The sequence below is a fragment of the Bactrocera neohumeralis genome, chromosome 4 (genome assembly GCF_024586455.1).
Source record: "Bactrocera neohumeralis isolate Rockhampton chromosome 4, APGP_CSIRO_Bneo_wtdbg2-racon-allhic-juicebox.fasta_v2, whole genome shotgun sequence".
NCBI lineage: Eukaryota > Metazoa > Arthropoda > Insecta > Diptera > Tephritidae > Bactrocera > Bactrocera neohumeralis.
The window spans coordinates 38,147,066-38,166,838 of NC_065921.1; positions in this window are offsets into that span (position 1 = coordinate 38,147,066).

The following is a 19,773-nucleotide window of genomic DNA, read 5'->3' on the forward strand; positions in this document are numbered from 1 at the left end:
GACAAAATAAGAACAAACTCAAATAAAAAGATATTAAAATAAGCCATGAAAAGAATGCCAAGTGTAAACGAATTGTTAAACATTTACTTATTGTCGAGAGTGGTATTCAAGTTATGTTTTCTCTAAAAGTTCTGTTCGACTTAGTTGATTTATATCAAATATCTACAGGCGTTAGTGTGTTTAAGTGCTTTTATGAATCACATTAATTTGACCAATTGAAAAGTTGTACTCAGAATGGAGTCTGTCTGTTTGTCCATCTATGCAAGCTGGACTTAGAGTAAAAACTAAGATACCGTCATAAAACTTGTTGTACATGTTCCTTGGCACCATAAAAAGCTCGGTATTCTAACGGCATTATAACAATGTCGTAAATTAAGATTTGTATAAAGCTTTAATTTGGTACAACGAATCGCATTAAGGGGCACCTGTGGTTTGAAAATATTTAAAAAATGGGCGTGGTCTCGCTGTCTAACAGGCTTAAAGGGTTTTCAAAAAATCGATTTTTTTATTCTATTTTCTTAATGCAAATATATTTAAGAATACACACAGAAAATTTATTATCGTTTAGGTGAATATTTTCAAAGTTACACACAGAGTGCTTGGAAGTGCATTCTAAACTTTAAACGCGTTTTTCTCAAAATAGTGTTTCCAAAGTCGATGACCAATATTACTCGAAAACGGCTAAGCCGATTAGACTCAAATTTTAACACGAGCTCCTTAAGTATATTTTCCATTATTTAATATCATTTTGTTTTAGTCAATAAATCTTTTATTGTTTTTGTTTGGTCAATTCTTTTTCAATATTTTTTTAAATCGCTATTTTGTCAAAACAAAAAATATTTTGCTTATTCCTCCAACTAATTACTATATTTAACATTACTTTAACAAAATATGTGGTTTTTTAAATATCAGAGGATTCAACTAAGAGATATAGTGATCACCGCAAAGCATCTTTTTTGAGAGAATCTTTCGGAAATCAGCTGTACTTCCTTTACAAACAAATATTTTTATTAATACTAAGTCTTAAAATACAGTTAAAAAATACCATAATATTTGGATCAATAAATTTAAAAGTTTTTTCATAAAAAGTTTTAGAAAACTCATTTACTCGGCCTTCTAACTGCATATAACATAAATATATTTTAGATAGCTCTCTGATAGTGTAAAAATAGATAAAATCGGACCCAATTCCCATATAATTGTTTTGTTAAAAATTAATAAAAGTGCTGTCATCTAATAACTACATATTTCCATTCAGAATTTTCTTCCAGGACAGTTGGTTTCTTTCAAATGAGTCGACACCGTCATGAACCAGGATGACGTAGTCAACTATCCCACGTAATTTTTAAATCCACTCTACATAATTGCCTAGATTATCACCTCACAATTCGCAGTTAAAAGTAGGATCAGTTGTCAACATGCTGCGAAACATTACTCAACGTCGACTGTGCAATGGAACAAATTGGCTGTGAAAAAGCTGGTGAATAACGTCATTGAGGCAACAATAATAAAAGGAAAATGCAAAGGGCTAAAATTGGTCGAAATCGGATTGTAATTTATCAAGAACACAGATACCATATGTGAACTTTATAACGAAAATGACAAACATAACAATGAAACTTAGGGAACGCCTTTTTTTGGTAATAAGTAAAATCGGGACAATTATTTTCAAAGCTCCCATATAAGTATTTAATGCACGGATTTTCAAAGTTCATTAGGCAACAGATATTATACAGTTTTTTTCGACACCTAAAGATATTTCGACCGGTGAATTGAGCGAGTATAAAATGCTCGGTTATGTCCGAACTTAGCGCTTCCTTGCTTGTTTTAATATTTTTCATTTAAAGCTAAGTTGCAAAAATCGATGACGATGAAGCGGACATTCCATTGCTCGGCAATGAAGAAGTTCGAATAGCAATTACCCGTCTAAAGAACAACAAAGCGGCGGGACAAGATGGATTGCGGGCGAGCTATTCAAGCACGACGGCGAAGAACTGATAAGGAGCATGCATCCGCTTCTTTGTAGAATGTCGAACGAAAGCATGCCCAACGATTGGAATTTAAGTGCGCTCTACCCAATGCACAAAAAAGGGAAAGTCTGCACCAACTATCGTGAGATAAGCCTCCTCAACACCGCTTAAAAGGTTCTATCGAACATACTGTGCGAAAGACTGAAACCCACCGTCAACAAACTGATTGGACCTTACCAGCGTAGCTTTAGGCCTGGAAAATCAGTAATTGACCGGTTATTCACCAGGCGCCAAATCTTGGAAAAGACGCGTGAAAAGAGAATCGATACACCACATCTTCGTCGATTTCAAGGCTGCTTTTGACAGCACGAAAAGGATTTGATTTTATGGCGCGATGGCTAAAATAGGTTATCCATGCAAAACTAATACGGCTGTGTAAACTGACGTTGAGCAATACCAAAAGCTCCGATCGATCGGGAATGACCTCTCCGAACTGTTCGATTCAGACAAGGCGACTCCCTATCGTGCGGCTTTTGGAGAAAATAATTCCAGCTGCAGAACTAAATAGAGAAGGTACGATCTTCTATAAGAGTGTACAGCTGCTGGCGTACGCCGATGATGTTGATGACATTTGTCCCAACAATTGCGCCATTAGTTTTGTTTAAAACTGGACAAGGAAGCGAAGCAAATGGGTTTGGTAGTGAACGAGGGCGAGATGAAAATATCTCCTGTTATCAAACAAACAGTCGTCGCACTCGCGACTTGGCTCCCACGTCACTGTTGACAGTCATAACTTCGAAGTCGTAGATAATTTCGTCTTTTTTGGAACCAGGATCAACAACAACAACGTCATCCTCGCAATCCAACGCAGAATAGCTCTTGCCAACAGGTGCTACTTCGGACTGAATAGGCATTTGAGAAGTAAAGTCCTCTCTCGACGAACAAACCCTAAACTCTACAAGTCTTCATCATCATATTTTATTATATACATAGGTTTTTCTTAGTAGTTTAAAATAAAAGGATATATGGAAGACTGAAATTCTTATGGATTTCCATTAAATTTGGTTGAGATGGATCTTATAGTTACGTTATAAAACCTATTAAGAAGCACAATTTAAGTGCTGCGGGCCTAGCAATGGTCAAATAATCCAGCTATTTGCAATGCGGACCTTCTACGAGTTTCATGGAATACGTCTTATCAAGCTTTACTAAGAACGCTTTCAAGGTCAGATAGCCGGACGGACATACAGCCGCTCAGATATCCCTATTTAAATGAATCTTCACAAACATACTTCACAAAATGATTAATGTTCTTTAAAATGATCACTCCATGAATATTCTCATCATCACCCTCCCCCATCTCCTTTGGGAATTTCGCTGCGATAAAGTTGTAACAAAATTAAATCATTACACTCACCTTTGCTAAATAATCACCACAATTTGTTTGAGAATTCCTCACGGAATAGTCCAATATCTGTTTACACTGCCGCAGCGTGCGTCCCGCCTCTTTGCGGTTGCCAAAGCTTCGTGCCAATTCAAAACATTCGCAAACAAAGCTGAAATTTGTAAATACGAACGAATTCTCTTTGCAGCTGATGGCCGACAAAGTGAAAGTATTTAATTTACTTTTACGCCACTTCAACATTTCAACCAGAGCAACAACAACAACAACAAATGCAGTAAAAACAACAAGCCACAATTATTTCAGCACAGCAAATAGTTTATCCCGTTATTACCGAGAGCTGCGCAAGCGATTGCGGTGGCCGAGTAACCAGCCCCACCGAATCGTGCCAACGTAACCGAGCGACCGCAAGGAAGCGAAGACCAAAAACAATGGTAAATAACAACAAGGCTGGGAATGACTTGCAGAAGGATGCGCTGCCACATGCCAAGGCGGAAGGGGCCGCAAAAGATGAGCTACCAGCAGAAGAGCAATAGTTCGAGTTAGCGCTGTGTCTGTTTCGCAATGACGCTGACGCTGTGAAAATAACAGCATAATAATCCGACAAATACAATCTGCTTTGATGCAGCGGGCGCAAATAAAATTAGAATTAATGGGAATAAATTGCTGGGGTGGCGCAAGGCGCTCTATAACATAGATGAAGGCGGAAAATAGAGAAAAAGTGCTGCTGAAAGGCTTGTGTGAGTGCAGCACTTATTGGATTTGATTAAGAGATGCTCGCGTTGATGCACAGCTGGCGTCCAGCTTCGCGCCTGATTTGTACAATATTTACGATTTCCGCCAGCATAAGGAACAAAAGCAATATTGGCTCTGGCGGTTCGCCAAATGCAGTGCGCAACTAATGCAAAACGATCTGACAGATGGCAGATGGAAGGATTACAATAATGTCACTGCGAAATGGTTTGCTTAGACAAAGGAAAGGTGAATGCAAAGCGAGTCCCACTAACTGTTTATTACTTTTGAAGTGCGTTTGTTCTGCAACTGTAAATACCAAATCAGAATAGCAAAGTAGTCACAATACACTCACACAATTTCAAAGAAATCGCACATATCAATATAATCATATAGTGAATATATAATAGTATGGTATAAGGTCAACTGGAACTTCGAAAATCAGGATATTATGTAGCCGCGACAAGCGGAAGTTAAAAACCGATTTTAATCGTTTTTTGAACCAGGACACACATTTACATCTGAATTACATTAAAACATCTAGCAGCCAGACGGTATCCGGGTGCTTGAAAAATTTTATATATGTAGAACTATTCTACAATTTTTAGATGAAAGATGCCACACTTATTCAATATACTTAACTTTTACTCCGACAACTTTATTGATATATACATATATTATATCCGAATTCATACGATTGCCCTCAGAATGTCCTGAGATAAGATAAGACGACTGAATGTGAGATATTGCCTATTTTTTTTTACTGATTCAATGGCAAACTCGTTGTATATCCATATAATTATATATTAAGGGAGGTTGTTATATATATATATGTATAATATATATTTTTAATTAAAACCCTTGCAGTTTCGTGCTTTACAATTCTTTATTGTGCCGTAAATAGAAGAAATAAAATGTTAGTATATAATATTAAATAAATATACCGGTTGTATCGCTGGTCCTTCAGGTCTCCTTGATGATAGTGATGATGTCGCCTTCTTACTTGTAACTCCAACTGAATTTACTGAATTGAACTGAACTGATGCATTGGTGGTGCTAACTCTTTTATACTGCATTTGAGCAGTGGCGCACAGTGAGACAACGCCGGCATTAAATACAAGGAGTCATTGTAGAGCTCTGAAATTTTGCACAGGTTATTTTTGTCATACAGTCGAAATTTGTAAAATGCCGTATTGTCCGTAATACTTTAGGTATAACTTTCAATTTTGGTATACTTGAATGTTATATAGTTACAAACATTATTTGAAATAAAAATTGAACTTTGGCCCACTTTTAACCCCATCACCCATACTACCTCAACATAAAAAGTGCCATATTTTCTAAAATGTATTAAATACGACCTTCAAATTCTATATTACTGTAATTTATATCATTTAAAATGTTTCATGCAAAAATTACAATAACACGCTCACTAAAACGCCCACCTCCCATTGAAATGCAATAAAATAAAACAATATTTTTTTTTTCATTCAATCAATTTTTTAACATCATCATGGTATTTAATTTTTTCAATTTGTTTCTCATTCTAAATGAATTAATATAAGGATCTGATTATATTTGCAAATAGTGCATTACATCTTCATTCGTAGAAAAATGTGAATTTTTACGAGAATGGAATAGCCTACAGTTTCTATACTCCTTATTCATTGCTTCTTGCGCTTCTTCGGATAACATTCCTGTAGCAAAAAAAAAGTACACGAGTACACAAAATGTACATATGTTTGAGCAAAACAAAAACTGGTTTGGCTCAGCGGATGGAAAAAATGCCCAAAAACCAACAACAACCAAAAATTATGCTCACAATATTAGGCTGCTTATGAGCTTTGGACAACAAAAATAATTATAATGCAAGAGACTATTTTCTATTTTCCTGCCAGGCGACAAGCGGCACTACAATATAACAATTAAACTAACCACATTAGAAAGTGATCATAACACAACTTAGATAAGAACAATGTCTTGCACTATCAATTTAAATTAAAAATTATGCAACTATCTAACCCAAAGTCAATGACCTTCAACAAAATTATCTATCAAATTAATAACGTAAATTTATTTAAACAAGAATATTTTTATTAAAACATAAATGATCTTTAAAGCATAATTCTGAATAACTAACAAAAAACAAATGTAATTTATTACTATTCTCTTGCACAATAAGAGAATAGTAAACAATTAAAAAAAATAAAAGTAAAAAGTTGTAAACATGCTATTGCATGCTAACATACGTATAGCGACAGAATGTGCGCGTTATGTACTTTTTGTAGTTTTTTGTATGTTTAATGTGCTTTTGCTTTTGTTAAGTTAAAGCTGAGATTTCAAACTTTCATTTGGTATAAGTCTGCACCTAGGGCGAGGGGCTGCTCTATATTTCCTAGGCCATTGAAAATGCAAAATATTCAATTTTTGCACCACAGTTCTCTTGTTAAGAAAAAAAAAATTGTGTTTTTTTTTTTTAATTTATTTTTTCATTTACTCATTCTACAATAACTAAATTAATTAAAAAAATACTTGAAAGTTGCATTTATTATGTATTTTTATTTTAATAAGCTTTTGATTATTACATATTGAACTAACATATTTCAAGCGCGTTGGCATACCTCAACTTTGACTTGCTCTAGACCAAAAAGTAATGAAGTTATGAGGCTGAAATTTCAGGGAATTGTTACTCATAAATCTGTTAATATACTGTGAAAATTTCATCCAAATTGGACGACACGTCAAAAACCATTTTTTGCCGCGGTTACTATTGGGCTGTCTCACTGTGTGGCGTGATCTAAAGTCGAAGATCTTATTTCGTCTGGCACCGTATTTCCTCAGGTTGTAAATATGATCATTTTAATTTCTTTTAATTGTAAAAATGATCATTTTACGATTTTGATAAATGATGCGTACCGAAAATATGAATAAATATTACTCCAATTAGTATGCTTATGTGATTGCTGCTCCCGTATGTGTACTTGAGTGTTCGCTGCTCCAGTAATGTTATGTTAATAGTTCTTTTGTGTTTAATTGTGTGTTCGCTGTTATGTTGCTTGTGCGAAGTCTGCTTCTTGTATTCATTTATTTATATTCTTATAATTTTATAGTACTGGATTAATTGCGTTGGCAGGGCTGGGTATAATAATGTGCTGAGGTGAGGTGGGTGGTGAGGTGGATGGTGTAACTATATGGTTGGTGTAAAAATTTCTGTCCTTTTCATGCCTTGAAAAGTGAATATTAAGTTTGCCACGATGTTTGCAATACACAAAAGGAAGCCATGTCCCTCTAACTGTGTATCTGTTAATACGCGAACTTGAAATTATGGAGGAAACTCTTCTCCAACCTGCTGAATGACAGTGAAAGCATAACGCCAAGAGATGGTCAGGCCGATTCCAAGATTGCCGGCCGAGCTATTCAAACACTGCTGTCAAAGAACTGATAAGGAGCATGCATAAACTTCTTTGTAGAATATGGTCGGATGAAAGCATACCCAACGATTGGAATTTTAGTGTGCTCTGCCCAATCCACAAAAAAAGAGACCGCACAATAAGCGCCAACTACCATGAGTTAAGCTTCCACAACATCGCATATAAGATTCTAAAGAGCGTATTGTGTGAAAGATTAAAGCCCACCGTCAAAAATCTGATTGGACCTTATCAGTGTGGCTTTAGGCCTGGAAATCAACAACTGATCGGATATTCACCATGCGCCAAATCTTAGAAAATACCCGTGAAAAGAGAATCGACACGCATCTTCGTCACTTTAAAAGGTGGTTTTGAAAGCACGAAGAGGAGTTGCGTTTACTAACCGCAAAACTAATACGGCTGTGTAAACTGACGTTGAGCAACACAAAAGACCTCGATCAGTATCGGGAAGGGCTTCTCCGCGGCATTCGATACCAACTAGGCTTTAAAACAGTCGTCCTCACTGCTTGCGATTTCTTCAATATGTTGCTGGAAAAAAAAGTTCGAGCTGTAGAGCTGACTGTGTAATCTTCTGTAAGAGTGTACAGCTACTGGAGTACGCCGATTATATTGATATCACTGGCCTCAACAACCGCGCCGTTAGTTCTGCTTTCTCCAGACTGGATAAGGAAACGAAGCAAATGGTTGCCACCAGACGAAGGAAGAACGACTGGCGTGCTGTTATAAACTCGGCTGTAACCGCATAAGTGTTGTCTACGCCAATAAAGAAGAAGAAGAGCGTTACTTTGAACATAAACAACAAAACAAAAGAAGAATCACATTGCTTTTGTGAAAACCATTTTAAGCTCTTCGACCACTCAGCAACACAAGTGTGACATGACCCACGAATTCATTGTATTTTCTACTTTACTTGCTTACTTTTGGCAGTAAGAAGCGAAGTTATGACGGTAATAATTAGTAGAGCCAAAGCCATTTAGTCGTCGCGCCATGTCTGATCATAAACTCACTCAAACATACTCGTAATCATGGCAATTGTAGGACCGCGTACTTAATAGCAGTGGAAATTACTTGGGGAATGACCTACACGTGCTTGGCGACGTTTTAATATGAAAGTGCAGCACAACTGCTTCGCCGCAAAGCTTTAAGCTTTTCTGTTTATTTTTTGGACACTTTTTGTACCTATGTATGTATGTATAAATAGAAGCCGTTAGGTACAGGTATAGTCTACAGTGCTGATGTGCTATTAAATGTCATGCCGATAGCAACGGTGTATTCTACCCAAACAAATCGCAGCCAAGAACTGTCTGCCTTTTGAACCTTTTGTAACACCTGCTATAATATTGAAATTAATATCACGATACACAAATTATTAATTTCTTTGCAGTTTTTTCTGGAAAGTGAACAAAATAAACATAGAACCAGTTCATTTTTTTGTCGTCAAATTATTACAGTTTTGTTGTAATTATTCAGGCGTAAATTATTGCCGCGTGTTCAACGCCCGATTGGGGTGATAAATCAATAACCGTTTCCCTTCATTGACTAGTCGCAATTCACAGCAATGAAAATATTTGTAATTAATTACAAAAGGTAATATTGTTGTAGGATCACAGGTCAATATTCAGGTCACTGTGTTACGTGAGTTCGAATTCACTTACATACATATATGTATATATGTATGTTTATAAACTTATTATTTCTACATATAACAAGTACATTTTCGAAGTTATTGAATTTATTATTGCGAACATATTAATGCTTTATTATTGCGAACATATTAATGCTCAGTAAGAAATTGCTATATTCTAAATTCGTGTTTCATCAAGTGAAACGTTTCGTTATATTAATAACTTTTATCAATTTCAAAACAAAATTTAATGTTGGCTCTTTGTTCGAAGCTCATTCGCACCGATAACACATACATACTGACACTTAAAACGCAATAACTTCACTTCCAATTGATGGAATGTCATAAAATTTTCATTAGACAATCGAAAAAGATAGCAGATTCTAACGCATCAGTCGACATATAGATTCAAAAACTCTTGTTTACTTTGGAACTCATACACTGACCGACTTATTCGGCATAAGATTTATTAGAAAAAGGAATATCATTAACTATTATCGTGACACACACTAAAAAAATGTTTCCTGGGTTTCATTAAGGTACCTAACATACAATCACCAATCACATGGAGTAAAGTCAGCCGGATGCTCGAAAATCCTGATAATAGTCATACGGGGGCTCAGGGAAGTATTGACCCGATTCAATCCATTTTTGATACACAGAGATATTATTATCAGGAAAAGATTCTCTCAGAATTTCAATTATACATCTCGCACATTGACCGATATTCTCGGTCAAAAGTCAGCTATCGATACTGGGGTCCACATATTTGGCACCTAGGCGCTTTAAAATTTGGATCCCGTTTATCCCGTAATATTAATTGCTTATGAAAAAAGACGGCTCCCATAAAGCCCTCTCATAAAATCTCGGAGATAAAAAAAGATTTATAAGTGGTACAATGAGTTCAAAGTAGGCTGTAAACCCGTTAAATACGAACCGCGCCCTAGGCTGTTGTCAACCTCTGACGAAGGATACGTCAAAAAAATTAAAGATTTGTTGTCTGAAAATTGGCGACTGATAATTAGGGATCTCACTGATAGATAGATAGATAAAACCTTGGACACATCGATAAGAAATTATCACAAAAGTGGTTTTTGTGGTGTTTACGATCTAAAATTAGGTGAAAACAAGAAGAACGGTTCAGAACAGTTTGAGGGTTGACTTTTGCCACCTCCTGGCATTCCTTGTCTAGTGTAGTAGACTACACCTTAACTCATTCATGAATACTTAGACGCATCTTGACTATAACGTAAAGCCTTCTTTCCTTTCAATGAGATTTATACAACTTTCAGAGAAATTTTTGCATTCAGCGACTTGAAAAATAACTTCTACTAACAAAAGCTCAAATTATTTGTCTTACTTTTACTATTTGGCAATAATTAGCGGTTATTAAAACAATTTCGCAAAGCAGCTTGCTTTCAGAACATTTTTTCAGCTAATTAGATATCTTTTGTTCCACTTAGCTGCAGGACCGCAGGAGGTATTTTCAGGCAATCGGCAAAAGCCATTTATTCTCTTAAATTTATTTTAACTTTTAAGCTGCATGCCAATACATCATGCTTAATTACTTAAGAAAGTCGTGTTAACATGAAAACAACAACAGCTTTTATTTGGCACGCACGCCCAGATACCGCTCTACATACGTATAGGTGTGTATATGCGTGCGAGCGCTCCCGCAGTTGCTTGGCTACGCAGCTGTCTGATAGAAGCGCTTTCATCAAGAATGTGTATGAACTGTCATGTGCCTGTGTGTGTGTGCGTGCGTGAGTCAAAGCTCTTGTGAAAGCAGCTGTGTTTTTGTTTTCAAAGAAATAACTAATAAGCAAGCGGAAGAGCCAGGAAATGAAAGGATGCATAAAACCGCAACAGCTGTCTGCCGGCGAAAGGTGTATCACAACAGCCCAAATTGAGTGGAACAAATAAATAAAAAAATGTAATAAAATTGCTGCGCAAAGAATCCCTACAAATATCCTTAACAATTTTTGCCTTGCTCTCCGCACTCACCGCCTCCTCAGTGCACCGCACATTGGACTGGCGATTAAAGCCGATATAAATGTGCGGCGGGCAGATGTTAGTGGCATTTACACACGCGAAAAATCCACAGGATATAAAGAGTTATATAAATGCCAGTGCGAGCAAAAGCAGATGGAATATTCATTTGTCCACGCATGTCTGTCTGCATGTGTGTGCCCCTTTGTGAGTGTGTCTGGGCAGGCACGACCACTTGTAGATCGGTATGATTGATTTTATGTGGGCACAATTTTAATGCAGTTGTCGTGATAAGCGGCCATGAATGGAAAATGTGCAACTAAGTAAGAGACTTAAGCGTAGTGAAGCAAAACGGGCTGGTCGTTGGAAGAATGAATAATTAACAAATGTTAATTGCAGCTTTCATACAATTTCATGCGAGATACAGCAGGCGCTGTGGCTCAGCGATGATTAACGGTGAAATTATTTCTTTTTTTACGAAGATTTATGGAACACTTCAAATCAGTTGCTGCGATCGAATGTCTGCAACGTATAAACTGATAACCACCTCTCACTATTTTGTATTTACTCTCGACATACTTGTGCTGTAAGTACGTAACTGGCAGTGAAATCGGCTCATACATTGAGGGACTCCACCATATTTTTCATCTATAATAAAGGGCATTCATAGATAGAAAGTTCCTATTTCTACCTAATAACACAGATTTTCGGAATCATTTAGAAATAAAGTTGGAATTGAGTACCAATTTCGCCTTCGCTTCCAGAAACGAGCGGAATAGGATGAGCTAGAAAGGAACACAGAGATAAGTATATATACAGTTGGGTGCAAGCTATATAATCGAATGGAGGGTGGCATCTTTTCTGCAAAACTAGGTACCAGAATCAACTTCCGACTATCAGACCACTTTAGTGTCTAATAACGAAGATTACAGAAATTAAAGAAAACATTCTTGTTCTGAAGTATATTTAAATATTCAGATAGGCAAACGACTTTGAAAGCATTAAAGTTCCTTAGTGTTTCACCGAAAATAATGAAAGAGTGCATTGATCTCTTAGTGGTTTTAACATCTCATTTCACGATAAAGTGATAAGACATAATAATATTCTTCTCCACTGTGAAGTATATTATGGATAGATAATGAAAGGCTTCATTTAAAAAAAGAATCGCAACTATCGGTTGACGGTTCCTTGGCAAGAAAGGTGCTTTGACAATGTGCCCCCTAGTCTATACATAGTCAGGTATCCACCGTGCCTACCTACCTACTTACCACCTCTTAAGCCTACTCATCCAAAAGCCACTTTTCCTATGGTCAGACGACGTCAAAACAGAACGCCTACAATTCTCGCAGACAATGTTTGGATAACCGCTACAATAATAACGATACGTATACTAAGCCTTTGAGAGGCCAACCGGCAAGATGACCTTAAAAATTACCTGAAATATGCTAGTAAGGCTTATAGCCAAAGACTAAGTGAGAGAAAACGATCAGATAAAGTCGACAATGAGAATCATTACTGTATGTATATTTAAAAAGCCAGTATGACTTATAATTTAATAAGCATCGGTTGTCTTATACTGATATAGACGAAAAGTAGTGGTTGGAGGTAAGTTCTACGAAACCACAGTCAAGTAAACAATGTTCATTGGTGTATTTGTCTGGTGGAGGAGAATCGCAAAAACTACACTCGCTAAGAAGCTTGAACGTGTCAAAAGGCTCTCTTCGACAACTGCGGTGCACTGCATAAGCACTGTATGCCACTCTACACATATCACTCGAGGATATTGACTGCATAAAGCCAAATTTCATTCTTAGCCTATACGTTTCTGAATTATTTGAAATAACTTTGAGAAAAGGCAGTACGACACCTTCTTTGAATAAGAAGGTCAGACCTTTATAAATGGAAATATTTATAAGCTCTTCATTATTTTTGTACGTATTATTATAAGTTCGAGACGCGTCAATTCATTTTTGTACTGCAGATATTATACAGCTAAAACAGCTGCTGTTTTGGAAATTATTTGCCTCAAAAGCAACAAGCGCGAAAAAGAATGAAAAAGCCAAACTAAAGAGACAAGTTCAACAAAAAAGCTGGTTATTCAAAAAGCTGCCGAAAAACAGACGTCGAAAGACCCAACAATGCGTAACGTTGATGACAACAACCACAACTCGCCTCAGCTGTGGCCTTAGTCTTTTATGTTTTGATAAATGAATGGAAAAGATCAAATTATTAAAAATAAATGCTGACCAAAAAGGTGAATGCGAACCAAATTTCAGCTTGCTCAACCACATCTGAACGATTTTCGACCTGTCTGTCGGACAGCCGCCGTAAGCAGTCTGTTTGATTGCTTTGGTTAGCCACCTTGTTTGCTTGTTTACACTGCTTGTGTGCAGTTGACTGGTTGGCTGCCATTGACGCGTCTAGATGTGTTTGCGTTAATTGGTTGCCAAAATATTTGCTCAATGCAGTCAGCGCCACTTGATAACATTGCTGTATCCTTTACAATGTCTATTATTATTACACTCATGCTCCCGCTATCTCCAGCTATAATGGTATCTTGCTGTCTCTAAAGTGCTATGTAGAATATAATCAGGGCATGAGAGAAATAAAGACTTGAGTTAAACCTCAACTAATGTCGAATTTTAAGTAAAAAATGGATTTAATTTAAGAATTTTTGACGGTGAAAACCATGGATTAATACGGGAAAATTGATGTACAAAAACCGATCGATTCGGTGAGAAGGCAATGCTGTGTTTGGTGGGATCAGGCCTGTGTGGTATATCGTGAGCTTCCAGAACCTGATGAAACAATTAAAATTAACCGCTATAGACTGAAAGTGATAAATTTGTATCATGTTTTGATCGATAAACGTCCAGAATGGGCCAGAAGACACGACAATGCACCTGCACACAAAGCAAAATCAGTTTAGGTTACAATCGAAGTAATTAGCTGGGTGCTGCTACCCCACACGCTGTTTTCAGCAGACTTTATCATTTGTTTTCAGCTATGGGACACGCATTGGCTGAGGAGCACTTCGATTCCTATGCAGAATTCGAAAATTGGGTGTCTGATTAGTTTGTTTCAAAAGACGAACCATTCACAAATTGTCAGAAAGATGGTCAAATTGTGTAAAAAGCATTAGCATTATTAGTTGATACAGAAGTGGTCTTCAAGGCCTATACTATTTGGTTTTATATCCTTTTTTGAATTTGCTGAGTAGCCAGAAGTCGCTATCAAACGATGCATAACGCTCAAATAATGTTATTTGTTCACAGCTTAGTTGGGTAAAGGGAATTTATAGTGCTTATAAGCCTTAGACGGTTCAGCTGAAGATCTTTTATGAGAGCAGATTTAACATCAAACCTTTCTTACTTATATCATATATTACAATCGGGCAATATAAATATTATTCGAACCACAAACTTAAACACGTTTACAGTCAAATGTTCATGCCATATTGAATGCATGCTAGTCTCAATTATGCCCATTAAACCATACCATCGATAAACACTGGTTCTTAATGGAGCTTCGAAAAAAGAATTAAGTTCATCTATGCACTCTTGATGAGTTAATCCACGTCAAAAGTTGTAAGGAATATTCGCATGAAAATGTTGGCGATTAAATTCCATTTTTTGGTCGAGAAAAATATTTTAAGTTACTGTAAACTAAGAAATAGCGCTGGTATGTCAAAACTTTCTGAGTATGCATATCATGAAAAATGTCAAATGATAAAATGATGAATTTCCAGAATGCAATACTTGTTTTGCCAAATTCCGAAATATAAAAGGCAACCACTTACATACATACATATATAAAGTCATATAATATTTACGACTTTATCAGATGTGGATATTATATCCATAAGTGAACTAGTTCTTGGGAGGATGGAGTCATGTGTAGAAGTTCACGCAAGTGAGGAAAGTTCTCTGATCGCCATTCACTTGGGAGTGGCCAGAAACGACGATTCTTTTAGCCTAAGAACATCCGTTGACTCCAAAGTGAGAGCTAAAGTTGAAGGCGAAAAACATCCCCTGCATAGGGTTGTGCGCTGGGTTTGGGACCCGCCACGTAAAAAGCCTACCCCAATGAAAAATGACAAACAGCCTCGGATGAGAAACCCCTCTTTTGATGACGACCCTGGCAAACGAAATAAGGACTACGAATTGAGGGCATGCACCTGGAATGTCCGGTCTCTTAATTGGGAAGGTGCCGCTGCCCAGCTGGTTGATGTCCTCGTGAAAATAAAGCTGACATCACCGCCGTCCAAGAAATGCGATGGACGGGACAAGGACAGAGACGAGTAGGTCCTTGTGGCATTTACTACAGTGGCCATATAAAGGACCGCAAGTTTGGTGTGGGATTCGTGGTGGGAGAGAGACTCCGTCGCCGAGTACTATCATTCACTCCGGTGAATGAACGTCTAGCCACAATCCGCATCAAAGCGAGGTTCTTCAACATATCGCTAATCTGCGCCCACGCCCCGAAGGATGAGAAGGACGTTAGGACCAAAGGTGCCTTTTATGAGTGCTTGGAACGCACTTATGAGACAAAATCGTGCTTGGCGACTTTAACGCCAGGGTGGGCAAAGAAGGTATCTTTGGCACTACGGTCGGTAAGTTCAGCTACCACGAGGAAACATCCCCAAACGGGTTGAGGCTGATCGACTTCGCCGAGGCCCGAAATATGGTTATCTGTAGTACTAGATTCCAGCACAAAAAGAGTCATCAAGCTACCTGGCTGTCTCCGGATCGAAAAACTACCAACCAGATCGATCATGTTGTGATAGACGGAAGACACGTCTCCAGTGTTTTAGATGTGCGTGTGCTCCGAGGTTCTAACATCGACTCGGACCACTATCTTGTTGCAGCCAAGATTCGCACCCGCCTCTGTGCAGCAAAAAACGCACGTCAACAAACACAAGGAAGGTTCGACGTCGAAAAGCTGCAATCACAACAGACTGGCGAACGATTTTCTACTCGGCTTGCACTCCTGCTCTTTGAGAGCACTCATCAACAACTCGGTATAAGGGAACTGTGGGACGGCATTTCAAACTCCTTACGTACAGCTGCATCCGAAACCATTGGTTTTCGGAAAGTGCAAAAGAACAACCGGTACGACGAAGAGTGCCGTGTCGCAGCGGAGAGAAAACAGGCTGCCTACCTCGCAACGTTACGATCGACCACTACACGTGCGGGATGGGATAGATACCGAGAGTTGAAAAGGGAAGCCAGACGCATTTGCAGACAGAAAAAGAAAGAGGCCGAAATGCGTGAGTATGAAGAGCTTGATAAGCTGGCCGACAGGGGTAATGCTCGAAAATTCTACGAAAAAATGCGGCGGCTTACAGAAGGTTTCAAGACCGGAGCATACTCTTGTAGAACCCCCAAAGGTGATCTAGTCACCGATGCCCAGAGCATACTTAAATTATGGAGGGAACACTTCTCCAGCCTGCTAAATGGCAGTGAATGCACAACGCCAGGAGAAAGCGAACCCGATTCCCCAATCGATGACGATGGAGCAGACGTTCCATTACCCGATCATGAAGAAGTTCGAATAGCAATTACCCGCCTGAAGAACAACAAAGCGGCGGGGGCCGATGGATTGCCGGCCGAGCTATTCAAACACGGCGGCGAAGAACTGATAAGGAGCATGCATCAGCTTCTTTGTAAAATATGGTCGGACGAAAGCATGCCCAACGATTGGAATTTAAGTGTGCTATGCCCAATCCATAAAAAGGAGACCCCACAATCTGCGCCAACTACCGTGGGATTAGCCTCCTCAACATCGCATATAAGGTTCTATCGAGCGTATTGTGTAAAAGATTAAAGCCCACCGTCAACAAACTGATTGGACCTTATCAGTGTGGCTTCAGACCTGGAAAATCAACAACCGACCAGATATTCACCATGCGCCAAATCTTGGAAAAGACCCGTGAAAGGAGAATCGACACACACCACCTCTTCGTCGATTTCAAAGCTGCTTTTGGCAGCACGAAAAGGAGCTGCCTTTATGCCGCAATGTCTGAATTTGGTATCCCCGCAAAACTAATACGGCTGTGTAAGCTGACGGTGAGCAACACCAAAAGCTCCGTCAGAATCGAGAAGGACCTCTCCGAGCCGTTCGATACCAAACGAGGTTTCAGACAAGGCGATTCCCTATCGTGTGACTTTTTCAACCTGCTTCTGGAGAAAATAGTTCGAGCTGCAGAACTTAGTAGAGAAGGTACCATCTTTTATAAGAGTGTACAGCTGCTGGCGTATGCTGAAGATATTGATATCATCGGCCTTAACACCCGCGCCGTTAGTTCTGCTTTCTCCAGACTAGACAAGGAAGCAAAACAAATGGGTCTGGCAGTGAACGAGGGCAACACGAAATATCTCCTGTCATCAAACACACAGTCGTCGCACTCGCGACTTGGCACTCACGTCACTGTTGACAGTCATAACTTTGAAGTCGTAGATAATTTCGTCTATTTAGGAACCAGTATTAACACCACCAACAATGTCAGCCTGGAAATCCAACGCAGGATTGCTCTTGCCAACAGGTGCTACTTCGGACTGAGTAGGCAATTGAAAAGTAAAGTCCTCTCTCGACGAACAAAAGCCAAACTCTATAAGTCGCTCATAATTCCCGTCCTGCTATATGGTGCAGAGGCTTGGACGATGTCAACAACTGATGAGTCGACGTTGCGAGTTTTCGAGAGAAAAGTTCTGCGAAAGATTTATGGTCCTTTGCGCGTTGGCCACGGCGAATTTCGCATTCGATGGAACGATGAGCTATATGAGATATACGACGACATTGACATAGTTCAGCCAATTAAAAGATAGCGGCTACGCTGGCTAGGTCATGTTGTCCGGATGGACGAAAACACTCAACCTCTGAAAGTATTCGACGCAGTACCCGTCGGGGGAAGCAGAGGAAGAGGAAGACCTCCACTCCGTTGGAAGGACCAGGTGGAGAAGGACCTGGTTTCGCTTGGAATATCCAATTGACGCCACGTAGCGAAAAGGAGAAACGACTGGCGCGCTGTTGTTAACTCGGCTATAATCGCGTAAGCGGTGTCTACGCCAATTAAGAAGAAGAAGAACTAGTACTTGGTTATAATAAATAAAATTGTTCAAGTTCAGAAAGAACTGACTGACTGATCAATATTGCACAACAATTATAATATTTAAAACCTCGAAAATTTCCTCCAAGCTTTTGTCCTCACTAACACTAAGCAACATGGCAGATAACTATAACTTCACAGTTAAACCACTTAGAATTTATTAGTATAGTGAAGCATCTCAGTTGTCATATCTTCTACGAAGTTATTAATATTGACTATCTGAATAACTCGATATCCTTAATGTGTTTTGTCGATTTGTAGTTGTAGTTCTGATCATCGCAATGCACAGACGTTTTGAACTGTCTAAAAGTCTGCCAGATAAACTAACCTATTATCAATTACCATAATATGCCGAACCAGCGAAATTCAAAAAGTCAGTAGAGTCACAGTTGTGAAAGTAACATGCTTGCGATCCCATAATCAATCCTAACTAAAACTAAGACCTACTATCCGTATAAAGTAGTACCCAAAACTAACAAGATTACATGGAAATATGGCTTGTGAAAAAATACTTACAAAAATTAAAATTTTGGAATAAAGCTCTACACACTTGCGAACGTCTTTTCCATGTTGTCACAACTTGTCAGCAGATTTCAAATTTCTGCTCGAAAATATAATCATCGCCTTATTGGAAACTGTTTTGACTGTTTCTTGGTATTTGGTGTCAACTGAGTGATCGAAGCTACGCAAAAACTCCTTCGGATTGCATTTTAACCGGGTCAAATACGTATCACGGTTGTGCTGGTTGTCAGGATTTAGCAAAACCGGCAACAAACGTGCTGACAGTTTCCTCATGTTTAGATCCGTTTTGGCATTACATAAGCATGGCTCATAAAAAACCGACATGCAACCACATTAAATTTTTTTAAACGGTTTATTCTTGAATGCCATCGAAGGAGAAGAATCCTCATATATATAATTTACATGTAAACGCTCTTTGATTTACTGCGCGAGTCCCCTTCCAAAATCATGAATCGAATCATTGACAGGTATTACTATTTTCCAAGTTTCTCAATTCCAGGGCACACGCGGTCAAATCAAAGTACCAGTTCAATACGGTAGAAATTTTGCCATGAACATGAGATCTCTAACGAGAACAAGCGATGTTATATTTCTCCTGGTCCTGATAGCAGTGTCAGCGGGCAGGGGATTACTAACTCTTTAAAAACTTTATTTCAATCGTATTGATAAGATAATCCGAATTTTTTGTTTTACTAATTATTTTTATTATTATTGAGTTATCTTTTACAGCACATTTAGGAATTTATTTTTATTTATAGGCTCTTTAGCTTTCATTTTGGCATTTTTATCTTCATATCACGTTATTAAAATAGAGCTCATATTAGATTTTTGACTTCTGTGAAATTTTCTATCCCTATATAAAATTTAATTTTCTAATTTCCGCGTATTCGCTTTAATTTCACGACCCAGATGTTCGGTTGTGCGCGCTGACTGAAATATTAATGAATATTTCATGTCGCTGAAATGCAATAACAAACATTATTGAATAAATCGCACGC